Genomic DNA, 13,281 nt, shown 5'->3' with positions numbered 1-13,281 from the left:
GCTGGAGGGACACGGTTGCCTGTGGATCAGACCTTGGCTGCTCTTCCATCCCCATCTACTGGACAGCCTGGAAAAAAGCTTTCTGGGGAAGTTTCATGTGGTTGCACAGTTTGTGGCCAGATGTGTTGGGAACAGTTGAGTCACAATGAGCCTGTGATCTTTGTGCCATCCCCCCTTAGCCATGGTCAGGAAGGTGGGACCAAGATCTGGTTGTGGGGAGAAGCGGTTCACTCTAATTTTGGGGGGGAAACTTTGCAAGACCCTGTGGAGTCCGTATGCAGAGAGGGAAGCTGCTTTGTGTTTAGCTCAGATTGGTGTTGGGTCTCTAAGGATGTGTTGGAGTTGGTTTTCCTCCTTTCCATGCTGGGTCTTAGAGGAGAAGGTATTGATGGAGGTCTGGGAGCGGGACAGCAGCTCTGCTGTCTCAGATCCCCGCGAACTCTGCACATCTTTGGGCGAGTTCTCAGCTTTCTGATTTCTGAGTGTTTTTTTCCCAAGACCATGAGCAGCAAAACCTTCATGCCTCACTGAGAAGTTGCCACGCATGTGTGGTGTTCCTGGGTAAAGCTGGTTCACTCTTGTTCTCTTGTCCCTGTGTGAAGGGACATCGAGCTGGGACAATGGTTGGATGCCAGTGCAAGGGCAGGCAGGCCATGATAGCTTTTCTGTGCTAATTTTGTACTGCTTCTGGTCTCCTGGTTTGCCCCGGCTGTAATCAAAGCTGTACAAAATGATAGCAGGGATGTTGCGAGGGTGCTTTACTGGTGGAGCTCGTTCCTGGAGGTGGAATGGGTTGGTGATACCGCAGGCAGTGGGTGTGCTGCTGCCAGGCTGGAAATGCGATGGTGGACACTCTCTCCTTTGTAGGCAGTGGGTAGAGGGTTGGGTCAGGGTGATGAAAGCAGGGCAGCGGCTGCAGTGGTGCTCCCTGAAGAGAAATGGGCTTGGAGATGCCTCTGGGAGTTGCAGCCATCAGGTTTTGCAGGTTGTGGGCTGTGGTGGCTGAACCCCGGCCCTCCCTTGGAGGACTCGGCTCCCCGCAGCACAGCACTGACCTCTGCTTTTAATTGATTTTTCAATTCGGTCCGTCTCTCTGTCTCAGCACCTGGGGAGAGAAAACTTCAAGGGGGGGAAGCCCTACACAGACCTGGCCCATGCCCAAAGCATTATTGTACCAGAACAGGGAAGGAAAAAAAAAAAGAGAAGACAATAAAGCCTCAGAGAGCCCAGCCTCGCAGGGAGGTTACTCTGCCTTCTAGGCAGCTTTAAAGTCACATTGTCTGATTATCCTTCAGCACGAACAAATTAGCCTGGGATTTAAATGGGGGGTGTAATTACCAGCCACCAGACCTGGGTGCTGCTGACCCCCTCTCCTCCCTGGCGAGGCGTGCGCTCGCACCTTCACCCCCGAGCGGGCACTGCCTTTTCTTGCTCCTTGTGATGCTGGTGAAGCTGCTGGTAGCACGAGTTGAAGTTTCTGCCCTGGGATCTCATGTCGCTGGACATGAATGTCACGAGGAGGTTGTGCGAAGAAGACCGTTCCTCTGGTTGCCCACTGGAAGAGTGACAGTGGTCCCCTAAAGGGTGACCGTGGTCCCCTGCCCTGCGTCGCAGCGTGGCTCCTGCTGGCACAGGCACAGGGACATGGGGCTGGGGGAAGCAAAGTAAGACCGGGTACCCCTTGCTCCCCGAGCACATCATCGAAGAGGGGATGATGCATGCTTGAGGGAAGCGATTTCCCCTTCGCTCGCTCTCAGTGATGTGGTAATTTTCACTGTGTTTTTTTTTTACAAAATGTCTAGGAGAGAAAATGGCATTCAAGTCCCAAAAACCATTCTGGTGTGCAAGTGGTAACGCTCAGATGACCCTCTGCAGTTCTGTTATTTGTTTCTGCTTTAGATCAGATCCTCAACCTGTATCTGGGATGTTGGTGGGCGAAATCGTGAACTGGCCAGGAATGGGTTTCCCTGTGTCCTGGGGGGTTGGATGCGCTCATCTGGCAGCCTCGGACACGGGGCACAGAGGACCCACTGGCACCTCTGAGCTCTGCTCAGCCCGTTCTTGAAAGTTTTCCTTTCAAGTGCATTGACCGGGCAATTTCTGCCTTTTGCAGACACAGATCTCTGAAAGGAACAGAAATCCTGGCAGCTCTGAGCAAAGAAAATCGATAGGTTGCTCCAGTCGGTGCAGAACAGCAGATGCCTTTAATAATTCTGAAATCAAAATGCCACTGACTGCGTTTGCAGTGAGGTCAGCTTATCCCTGGGATGCTGATTAACAGAAATGGAGAGCTGCAGTGAGAGGAGCCATCCCAAAAGCCAAACCAGCCATAGCCATCCCCCTGCTCAGGCTGAGCCCCAGCCCAGGCTGGTTTGTTCAGAGACATGTCTCTGCTTTTGCTGTCAGGGCCTGTTCAGCCTCAGCAAACCCTAATGATTGCACGGCTAAAGCACAGCCCCTCTGATCTCGGATCCAAGTTCAGTTTTTTATGTTTCAGAGAAAAAAGGAAAGTCCTCCTAAAGACGCAGCCAAAGCAGTGGTGGTGCAGGACCTGGGGATGGGCTGTGGGATTATGGAGAGCGGCTGCAAAGTCTTTGTGGATTCATTAATTACCCTGAAAGGATGATGTGCAGTTGCAGGTGGGTTACTAAGTGTCTACTTCATACATCTACCAGAAAAAATTATCAGAAAGTGAGTTCTACTGGCAGCTAAAAGCAGAATTTCTACTAAATCTCAGGTAAGCAATTGAGCCTGGATTTTGTTCCAGTAGCTGCTAGTGGTGGCTGAAGCATCACGCCCCTTCCTGAACCTGGGAATACACCAAACCATCAATTATGGTGAAAAGTGGAATGCAAACTCAGCAGCAGATGGAGGTACCTGCTGCAGCCCCCTCTGCTTCGGGGAGGATTAGGAACGCGTCCGAAATCCAGCATGTGCTTGAGTGCTTTGCCGAGATCGGGTGGATCCGGAGTCTGGACTCTGTCCCCTGAAAGACATTTTCAGGATTTTGTGTCAGCTTGAATCTCGGGGAGAATATACTTATGCTGTAATCATGATAGCTGACGTAGGCATATATGTCCTATGTATACATTATCTGCCATGGGACAGGGAGAGGGCTGTCCTCAGTAGCTGATGTGTGCAGACAGACCCCAGAGCTCCCGAAGGCAGTGGCAAACTGGAAGCACTGGGCTGCTGGGGAGACCATCACTAAGTGCAAACTCGTTTGGATCTAATTACTTCAGTGCAACAAGTTATATTGTATGGGAAGCTCATGTACTATTCCTCTTGCCATCTGTGGGCAATTAAAAATCTGGCCACTAGTTTTATTGCAAGGAAACAAAAATGTCCCTTTGTAGCGCCAGTGGGAGACTGGGTGATACTGGATCCTCGAAACCACCTTATTGCCCAAACCCCGATACCAGGGCTCTGGGCTGTGGACAGCTCTGTGCAGTAGGGCAGTGTTTATATTTATTGTACAATTTCGTGTGTATACAGGAAAAGCACTCCAACTCCACAGCCCTCACTTTCCAGGCCCATCTGGAAGGCATTTTTTTTTTCCTCTGACAAGTTTAGCAAGAGTTTACCAACGGCCAGCGAGATCTGTTTTGGTGAGTGGTGCTGGGAGCTGGGAGACAGCCCTCTGCGTTATTTTAGCAGGTTTGAATGGAGGGTGGAAATCCTGCCTTTGCCCTGGCAAAAAGAAACATGGGAAAGAGGGGTGAAGGCAGGCGAGGAGCGGAGTGATGCTTTGCTTGTCTGACCAGGATGGGTCCTCCCTGAGAAGGACCCACCACATGAACTGTCCCACCAACAGCAACAGCCTTTGCAGTGCGATGCAGGGCCATCCACTCAGGGTGGCACTGTGGCTGTGGCACAGGTCAGGGTCTGGTGTTCTGCAGGAAGGTGCAGGGTTATATCCCAAGGACAACCTTTCTCTTGTGCCTGAACGCACTGGGTGGCCTCAAGCTGATAGAACAAGAGGGAATGGGCACAAACTGGACCATAGGAAGCTCCATCTGAACCTGAGGAGGAACTTCTCTGCTGTGAGGGCGGCAGAGCAGTGGCACAGGCTGCCCAGAGAGGTGGGGGAGTCTCCCCCTCTGGAGCCATCCCAAACCCGCCTGGACGCCGTCCTGTGCCACTGCTGGAGGTGCCCCTGCTCTGGCAGGGGGTGGCACTGGGGGAGCTCCAGAGGGACCTTCCAACCCTCACCAGTCTGTGATCCTGTGAAGCTGCGAGGACAGGTGCCTTGGGCATTTTGCAGTGGAGATGAGGAGCGAGATCTTTGTAGTGTCCAGTGATGGTGCTGGGCTCCAGTTGTGGTTCCTCCAAGCTCACTGGGCTTTTCAATGAGCTCCAACAGCACACTGAGTTCCTGGTTTTGCTGGAAAAACTTTTTCCTGACAACGCTTTCCAATTTTCTGCTCTTTTGAGGGTCCACCATTGTATTCTGCTTACGTTCATTATGCAAATGCTTCATCATTTATGCTCTGCTGTCCTTCAAGGACACCGTTTCTTCTATTTCCAAGATTGTACTGCTCTCAACAAGTGGTCCAACAACCCAACTCTTCAGTGTCCACCTTCAGAGCATCTCCTATCCTAGCATCAACGTGGAAAGCAGCAAGCATTGCTCTTCTATCACAACGTGGGGATTTTTATGAGCTCCCTCAGATTGGCTTGAAGCAGGTGCTGAGGGCTTAATAAAAGTTGTCACATAATATGACTTCCAAGCGTTTTCACTACCATTTAGGTGCCGGGAGGAATCGGCTTAATCAGAGCCATCTGTGGAGATCCGTGATGTGGGACTTGGATGGCAGAGAAACTGGTAGCTGGTGACTTAGTCCCAGAGAAACTTGGCTGCAGCAATGCTGGGCTGGGGCTGCGCTTTTACAAACCATATATATACACATATATATGTATGCATGTATGGCATCAGTCTGTGGAAGGAGACAAATGACCCTCCAGAGGCCTTAGATCGGTGCTCCTGTCCGCTGAGCAGGGAGACCCTCAGGGTCAGAGTGGCAGCAAGAGGGACCTGTGCCCCAGCGGACTGTTGTAGGAGGTCAGTAGCTGAGTAACTCCTCTGTCCCACTCTGATCCTTCATCTCACTGGGACCAGAGATGGGTCACTGCTAAGACCATTTGAAATTGCCTTTCCCCTTCTCAGGACTGTGCCCGTGTCCTCACGCTCCTCCAGGGCAGCCCAAAGCGTGCCCAGCACATCTGCCTGTCTGCCTGACATCCCAGCAGGACGGGGAGCCCTGCAAACAAAGCACGGGGCGCATGCATCTTTGCGTGTGCTCCAGCAGTGGTGGGGAATCACCGCTGTGAGGCTGTGGTGAATCCCAAGGCGTGAACGTGGCTATCTCTCCCTTGATCTCTTCTAAATGCGCACTGAGGCTGCCTGCCAGTTTTGTAGAGGGTTCTATCTTTACAATTATCTGTGATCCCCAGTGATATGAGACGTTTAATCAGTGTCTCCTGACTTCTTGTCGGATTAATTACCATCAGCGTATGTATTTTCTGCTGTTTTCGGGGGAATCCGGTCATGGGAAAGTGAAGAAACAGCTCTGCTCGTTTCGGCAGGGCTTGCGGGAGGAGGGAGGGCACGGGGGGGTCTCGCGGCTCTACGGTGGGGTCTCCACGCACGGCGTCGCTTCTGAGGGTCTCTGCGAGCCTGTCCTGCAGCCCTGGGCTGGCCTGGTTCTGCAGACAATAGCAGTGGGAGTATTAGTCATTTGCAAACATATATTCTGCTGGGCAGGACTCCTTCCCCTGCCCGTGAGAGGAGGCAGAGCAGCGGTGCAAACCCTCCTTGGGCGGGTGAGCCCTTGCACAATGCTCTGCCTTGGCCAGGAGGGACGGGGGCGTGGGGGAAGAGAGGGGAAAGGGAATGGGAAAAAGGGTTTGGGGTCCTGGGGCACAGCAGAAGGCTCTTCCCCTTCAATCCGTGGGCGGCAGTAATTTTGGCAGCTGCTCTGCTTGACGGCGTGGGCTGCTTTCGTGTGCGCGTGTCCCGCAGCAAGAGGGACCTGTGCCCCAGGGGACTGTTGTAGGAGGTCAGTAGCTGAGTAACTCCTCTGTCCCACTCTGATCCTTCATCTCACTGGGACCAGAGATGGGTCACTGCTAAGACCATTTGAAATTGCCTTTCCCCTTCTCAGGACTGTGCCCGTGTCCTCACGCTCCTCCAGGGCAGCCCAAAGCGTGCCCAGCACATCTGCCTGTCTGCCTGACATCCCAGCAGGACGGGGAGCCCTGCAAACAAAGCACGGGGCGCATGCATCTTTGCGTGTGCTCCAGCAGTGGTGGGGAATCACCGCTGTGAGGCTGTGGTGAATCCCAAGGCGTGAACGTGGCTATCTCTCCCTTGATCTCTTCTAAATGCGCACTGAGGCTGCCTGCCAGTTTTGTAGAGGGTTCTATCTTTACAATTATCTGTGATCCCCAGTGATATGAGACGTTTAATCAGTGTCTCCTGACTTCTTGTCGGATTAATTACCATCAGCGTATGTATTTTCTGCTGTTTTCGGGGGAATCCGGTCATGGGAAAGTGAAGAAACAGCTCTGCTCGTTTCGGCAGGGCTTGCGGGAGGAGGGAGGGCACGGGGGGGTCTCGCGGCTCTACGGTGGGGTCTCCACGCACGGCGTCGCTTCTGAGGGTCTCTGCGAGCCTGTCCTGCAGCCCTGGGCTGGCCTGGTTCTGCAGACAATAGCAGTGGGAGTATTAGTCATTTGCAAACATATATTCTGCTGGGCAGGACTCCTTCCCCTGCCCGTGAGAGGAGGCAGAGCAGCGGTGCAAACCCTCCTTGGGCGGGTGAGCCCTTGCACAATGCTCTGCCTTGGCCAGGAGGGACGGGGGCGTGGGGGAAGAGAGGGGAAAGGGAATGGGAAAAAGGGTTTGGGGTCCTGGGGAACAGCACGAGGCTCTTACCCTTCAATCCGTGGGCGGCAGTAATTTTGGCAGCTGCTCTGCTTGACGGCGTGGGCTGCTTTCGTGTGCGCGTGTCCCCTCCCGGTTTCTCAGGCTGCGGCCCCGCTCCGAAAGCCAGCCCAGGCGGGGAAACCTAATCCCGCACGTGGGCGGCGTGCCTGTCCCCAAACGCTTTTTGGGATGGCGGCCTCCCCGTTTTCTCCTCTGCGAGCCCAACGTGATGCTCAGCACCGTGTTCCCCCTCCCACGCTGGGGCCCGGCGGGGGATGCTGTGCGAGCGCTGCTCCCCACATGGTACCCATTAGGGATCCCGGGTGTACGAATGAGCGGGCACAACGGGGGAAAAACTGAGGATGTGGAGAGCAGCGGGCAGGGCTGCCAAGCCCCGCTTCCCCCCAGCTGTCCCCGATTAGAGCCTGACATGCTCCGACCAAACGGTAGCAGAGGCTTATTTCCACGGCTGCCGTTGGGCTGAGGTCCACTCCATGCCCTGGTGAGTGGCACTTTCTCTGCTGTGTTTTACGAGGGTGGTGTGACGATGTGCTGTTCTGCTGCTGGGTTTCACCACCACCTCCTCCTCCCAGCAGCATCACTTGGGAAAGAGACCCCCCTCGTGGACCCCGGCTGCAGGCAGGTCTGGGAGGGTGTGTTGGGGAGAATAAACTGCAGCTCCCAAAAGACAAACCTAAATTCCCTCTTTTCTTAAAAGAATGTGTCTCCCTTGAACAAATCCACAAAGATAGTGGGGGGGAACAGCTAGCCCGGCATTGAGCGCGGGAAATACCTGGCTGGGAAGCGTGGCAGGTAACTGCTCCCAAGTTCAGCAGCGCTTGAATGGCCAATGTGGTTCGAGTCGCTGTGGTTTTGTTTTTCTTTTCCAAAAAATAGATAAAATCTGAGCTATTTTCCCAGAAATCTCCCTATCTCTTCCCCCCTCTCCCTGACAGAGGCTGCAGAGCAGAAATGCGTTTGGAGCCCCTTGGGCTTTTCCCATGGAGCACTTGGCTTGTTAAAATATTTGACATCAGGGTTCTTTATTACCTGCAATAAAATGCCTCTGCTAATCTTTAACGTGCAGCGTGTCAGAGAAAAAGGATTGCATTAAAAACCTGTTTATGGGAGTGTTACTAAAACTTGTAAAAAGGAGTAAAAGTGAATGATGACTGAAAAAAACCCCTTCACTTCTGTGACAGCAAAGGCACTGCCCGGCCAGACAGCGCCTGGCAAAAGTGCCCAAGTCCAGAGCTGAACCTAAGGCTCAGTGCGAGGATGAACTAGCGCCTCGCTCCCTCCCTGCCTTTGATTTGCAGTGATTTCCAAGCCTGCTTTTTCCCCCTCCGGTCTTAATTCAAAACTTCTCCTTCAGCAAACCGGTCTGGAAACACGCCTGCGTTGCACAGCTCAGCCTGCCCGGGGGCACGGCCAGAGCCGCGGCAATGCCCCCTCCACCTGGCACTTGGGTTCAAACAACGTTTTACGACAGCTTTCCCGCTTTTATGTAGTTTGGATAGCGTTTGAACATTACAAAGCTAGTCTTTCCTGCAGCACTTAGGTTTTTATAAGGCTGCTGTTTGCTGCGATATCTTAATGCTTTGTGGGTTGTGGTATCTTCATCTGTTCTTCCCGTTGCACGAGCAGAGAACGGAGCGAAGCAGCTGTGGTCCCAAGGCGAGATGGCAGGGCCGTACCTGCTGCTTCAAGAACAAAACGTGCTAACAAAAACGTTTCAGCCTTTTAGAAGTATAATTTGGTCTCAGCTCCTGTTTGAGTCAAGGTCTGGGAGTGTCTGCGCTGTAATCGCACGGACATGCCTGTTCCCAGAGCTCAGCTATTGGATTTCAGACAACAGAGAGGAACGGCATCAGGTGTTGAATTTTTTTTTTTTTCTGCTGCTTCTACTCCACAGTCTATTTTTAATATAATTTTTATTGCATTCAAGATAAACAGCAAATGGACGGGTTCCCATGGGAATCAGGGTCCATCCATCGCTCCCGTCAGTTTAGCTGAGGGGAAAGTACGGTCGCGTGAGAGTCTCCAGTGCTTTTGGTGGGCGAGTGCTGAGGTTTCCCCTCTTTTTATGATTTCATTATATTTACCCAAAGCTGGTTCACATTAAGCCGTGAAGCGGCTGCTGCACTGCCCCGTGGTGGAGGGGAGGAAGGGGAAAGGGCTGTTTCTCCATGTCCGGCGTTGCACTCTGATCCTCGTCTCCCTGCCAGAGCAGGGCAGGGGCAGTGGCGCAATCGGTGTCACCCCGACTGCTGCCGACAGCAGCTCGGAGCAGGGCAGGGGGGTGGAAGGGGCTGCAGGACTCTCTCCTGACTGCCCCTGCATGGTCCTCGAGTGGGACCAACATGTCCCTGCTGTCCACAGCTTCTTCACAGCTGCTGTGATCTGGAGAGGGTGTTTGAGTTGGTCCAACGCAGTATGTAGCATTTCCCTGACTTAGGCTTGGGAGGTGTGTGCCACGGCTCCGTGTCCCACCAGCCCTGGGGAAATATCTCCAGTGCATTGGGTAGGTTGGCTAACCCCCATCGGGGTGGGAAATACCGGCTGCCGCGGATGCTCAGATGCTGAGAGCATCCTCGGACGGGTCTGTTGGTCTGGGTGTGACCTGGGCATCGTTACAGTCTGGTCATGAAGTCAGTGCAGCTGCCAAGTCAACTGACCTGCAATCACTGAGGACACGCTGGCCTGTGTCGATGGGTGGTGAATGCCAGAATGTCCCAGGTGGATATGCTCTGCGGAAGTGGTTTCTGAAGGACAGATGCTGTTGAGTGCTGGGACAGCGTGTGCTGAGTCAGGGAGGCCGAGCGTGAGGTCGTCAAAAGGATGTCCGTGACCCACAGGAAATCTCCATCCATGTGTGATGGTGATGGATTTGGTGACAGATGCAGCAAATGACAGTGTTTAGGAGTGGGAAGGAGATGTGGGAAAGAGCTGGCGGATGCAAAAGGCATGGGAGAGCTGGAGCATCTTCTGCAACTGCAGTCAGGAAAGTGTCTGGAGTTTTCAGGAGGTGGGATTGGTGCCATCTGGGGAGATGGGTGGAGGCAGATGGAGCCAGAGGGGACGTTAGCATGTGCCCACTTCATGCTACATCTGCCCCTGGGAGTTACAGTGTTAGATCTGTAAGAATTTCTCGCTTTTATGCTGGAAGCTGAGACCTCAGAGTGAGGACCCTGCCAGATGAGGCCTGGAGAGAAAAATTCTTTTCTGTGGTTACATTTTTGAGAAGCCAAAAGTCAGAGTGAGGTTCTTCAAAGGCAGCGCTGCCAGCCCTGCTCCGCAGATGCGCTGCCTCGCACCCGCTCCCATGCATCTCCCGCTCATCAGCGTCAACCAGGCCCACGCTGCTCAGATCTGAATGGCTTCATGTAGATCATATGCGAAGCAGCTGCAGGAAATCAGTAGGTGAGGGATTGGAAGTGGGGTTGGGATCTCAGCAAGGGTGTTACTAAGGCGTTTAGTGCAGCCTGTGGTGGTTGAGGCTTTGGTTTGGGGAGCCTGTGGCCTGGCAGTGTCCTGGGGGGTGTCGCTCATCCCCTGTGTCCCTGGTGGGGGTGGCACAGCTCCTGATCTCCAGGGGATCAGTGGTTCATCACTGGAACATCTTTTTATGGGATACCATCATGGGAGGCATGGCGTTGGCCAGGATGCTGTGCTGCCCCCACGCTCATGGCGATGCTCACACCTGTGCCCTCTGTGCCTTCTTGCAGGTCCCAGCTTGGCCAGTGTGTCACCTTTCCACATGACCCAGGGATGACAGACGGGCCAGGTCCCCTCCCTGGGCACTGCCCTGTTCTGTCCTGGGTGCACCAGCTAATGACCTGTGGACGAGCAGAGCCATGAACCTGCTCAACAGGAAACGCAGCCTCCTCCGTCTCCATCTGGAAATCTGCTCCCCACCTCTTGGCCTGAGGCCGGGGCTGGGCCAGGGGGAGATTAATAGGTGGTAAATGCTGACAGCGAGGAAGCCAGGAGGTGAGACATGGGCGGTGGTGGTGCTCTGGATGGTGACAGACCTCTCACAAGGAGGAGTTTCCAAACTTCTGCCTAACCGCAGCGTGGTGCCTCACCTGCTGGATGAAGCAGAGTGGAGGATCCTGTATTTGGCTTCCTACTTGTCCCTCACCAGAACCAGAAGCTAGCGGTGGTGGGACCATGCTGAGCGTGCTCTCCATTTACGTGCCAGGGATGTGCACAAGTGCCTGGGCTCCCCGTGCTGCTGTGGCCCCATCAACGCGATGGCGCTGGAGGCCATCCCAGTGCTGCAGACACTGAGGCTCCACGCTTCCCAAATATCGCTGCCCTACGTGGGCTGAGTCACCATCTCCTGGCTGTAAACCCAGCAGACGGTTTCGTCTCACACCCCGCAGCCTCGCGGTGTTTGCTCGCTGCAACCTTGGCGGTCGGGAGATGCTTAATGGGCTCCGGTGCCTCCCCGGGGTGTGCTGAGTCATGGACAGGAGCAAAAATATTTCCCCCTGCATATCCCAATTAAAACATGGAGTTTACCTCCCGGAGAGGGGCCGGGTGGTGGTGCCCCCAAACCTGCTCCGGCAGGGATTTACAGCCCCCGCCGGGAGCTCCCGGACACAGGACCACACCTGAACGTGCCGGTGCTTGTCCTCCCTCTGGGACCTCCCCGCATCTGCCGAGGGGGGACCTGGCGGTGCGTAGGGCCCATGAGTCGAGGCAGAGGTGACTACCTCCTTTGACACCAAGAACTAGACCGAAACTATGTCAACGGAGAGAGCCGGGCGGCTTTTCCTGTTTTTCCTGTTGGAGGCTTTGAACTGTGTCCTGCAGGGTCAGTGCATGGGGAGACACCTCGGGCTGGGATGGGGAGGGTCTGAAATCCTAGACCCTGGGAAAGGGGAGACAGATCGCCTGGGAGAGGTATCGGTGGGAGAGCCCACCCGTCCTGGGGGCATTAGCTGGGAGGAGGAATTTGGGGATGAGTAGCTACCCAACCCGTGTTTTCCAGCATGATGGATGTGGCCTGGGGCAAAGGAGGAGAGCAAATTTGATGTTGGGGTGCTCTGTCTTTGAAAGGCTGTCTCTACCCTACATGCAATGCCATTTTGGCTGCTTTAGCTGCTGTTGGTGAGAGCGTGGTCTAGAAGGAAAACTGCGAAGAAGGAAAACCCCCCAAAACAAGGGGGATCTCAAAGCACCAGTGTAACTTGAAGGGGACCTCTTGGCTGCAGCCCACCTTTGGGTTTGGGAACCCCATGAGGATGTTTTGGTGTTTGCTGTGAGATCTTTGCTGCCCAGACCGAGCAGGTGGCCCAAAGTCAAGAAGAAGGGAGCGACGAATGTACACAGCTGAATCTGTAGGGTGTGAGGGCAGATTTTAGGGGCAGGGGTTTTCCCAGGACTTGGCGATCCATTCTCCTGCTCTTGTACAAAGAGGCCAGCACAGATCTCAAACCTCTCAGCTCTCAGTCCTGTCCAAAAAGTGGGGAAAAGCTGCTGGGAGAGGGTAACACCCCAGCTCGGGAAGGGCGGTAAAGCCTTGGGGCCGCTCATCGCGCAGATCCAATCCCCTTCGCTGAGAGGGCTGCAGTCTGGTTTTATTGCTACAACTATAAAGATAAAAAAAGCTGATAGCAGGGGACCGTTTCTCCTGGTATACAGAAAGGTGTTTTATACTGAAGTTTGTTGTTCTGCTGGTGGAGCAAGGGGCAGGTCGTACCTGTGGGCCACAATTGCACAATCCCGGCTTCAAAGGGGTGTCTGCAGAAGGAGGGGGTGCAGTGCTGCCCAGTTAAATTGGCTGTACTGGAGAAGCTGGGCCCTGGGCCAGCAGCATGTCCCCCCCACTAAAAACGTTACATGTTTTGCTGGTCTGTCAGTATCTCAGGGTTTTGCTGACACAGACGGGTCAGTCTGGGCTTGTAGCTTGCCCCGTCCAGGGCTCGTGCAGGTGCACCAAGAGGCACCGGGTCTCCTCTGGGTGGCTTTTCCCTGCCACCCTTTGCCCAGTCTGGTTATTGCTGCAGCAGATGGCTTTATTAAGGTCAGGTTGCACAAATGTGAGTTTTACTGGCCCAGTGGAAATCGCTGACTGGTGCACCAGACACCTCGCTGTGTTATTTTTATTCTTCTGCTGACACCTAGTGTGGGAAAGCCTGTAACACAGTGCGCTGAGTGGGGTGGGAAATTTGGCTATGGGACAAATGGGACTGTTTCTTGCTCTGTTCATGGCCAAACAGGCACCAGCATCTCCCCCCGGCTCTTCTGCAGGAGCCTCAGTGACTCAGGTGACCCCCAGTAAGGAGGAAGGGACCCTGCAGGCTGGTGCTGACTGGTGATGAGCTGCTGGAAATTAATCCTAA

This window comes from Charadrius vociferus, unplaced genomic scaffold, assembly GCF_000708025.1.
Source record: "Charadrius vociferus isolate BGI_N301 unplaced genomic scaffold, ASM70802v2 scaffold532, whole genome shotgun sequence".
In the NCBI taxonomy this organism is placed as follows: Eukaryota; Metazoa; Chordata; class Aves; order Charadriiformes; family Charadriidae; genus Charadrius; species Charadrius vociferus.
This window is presented reverse-complemented; position numbering follows the sequence as displayed.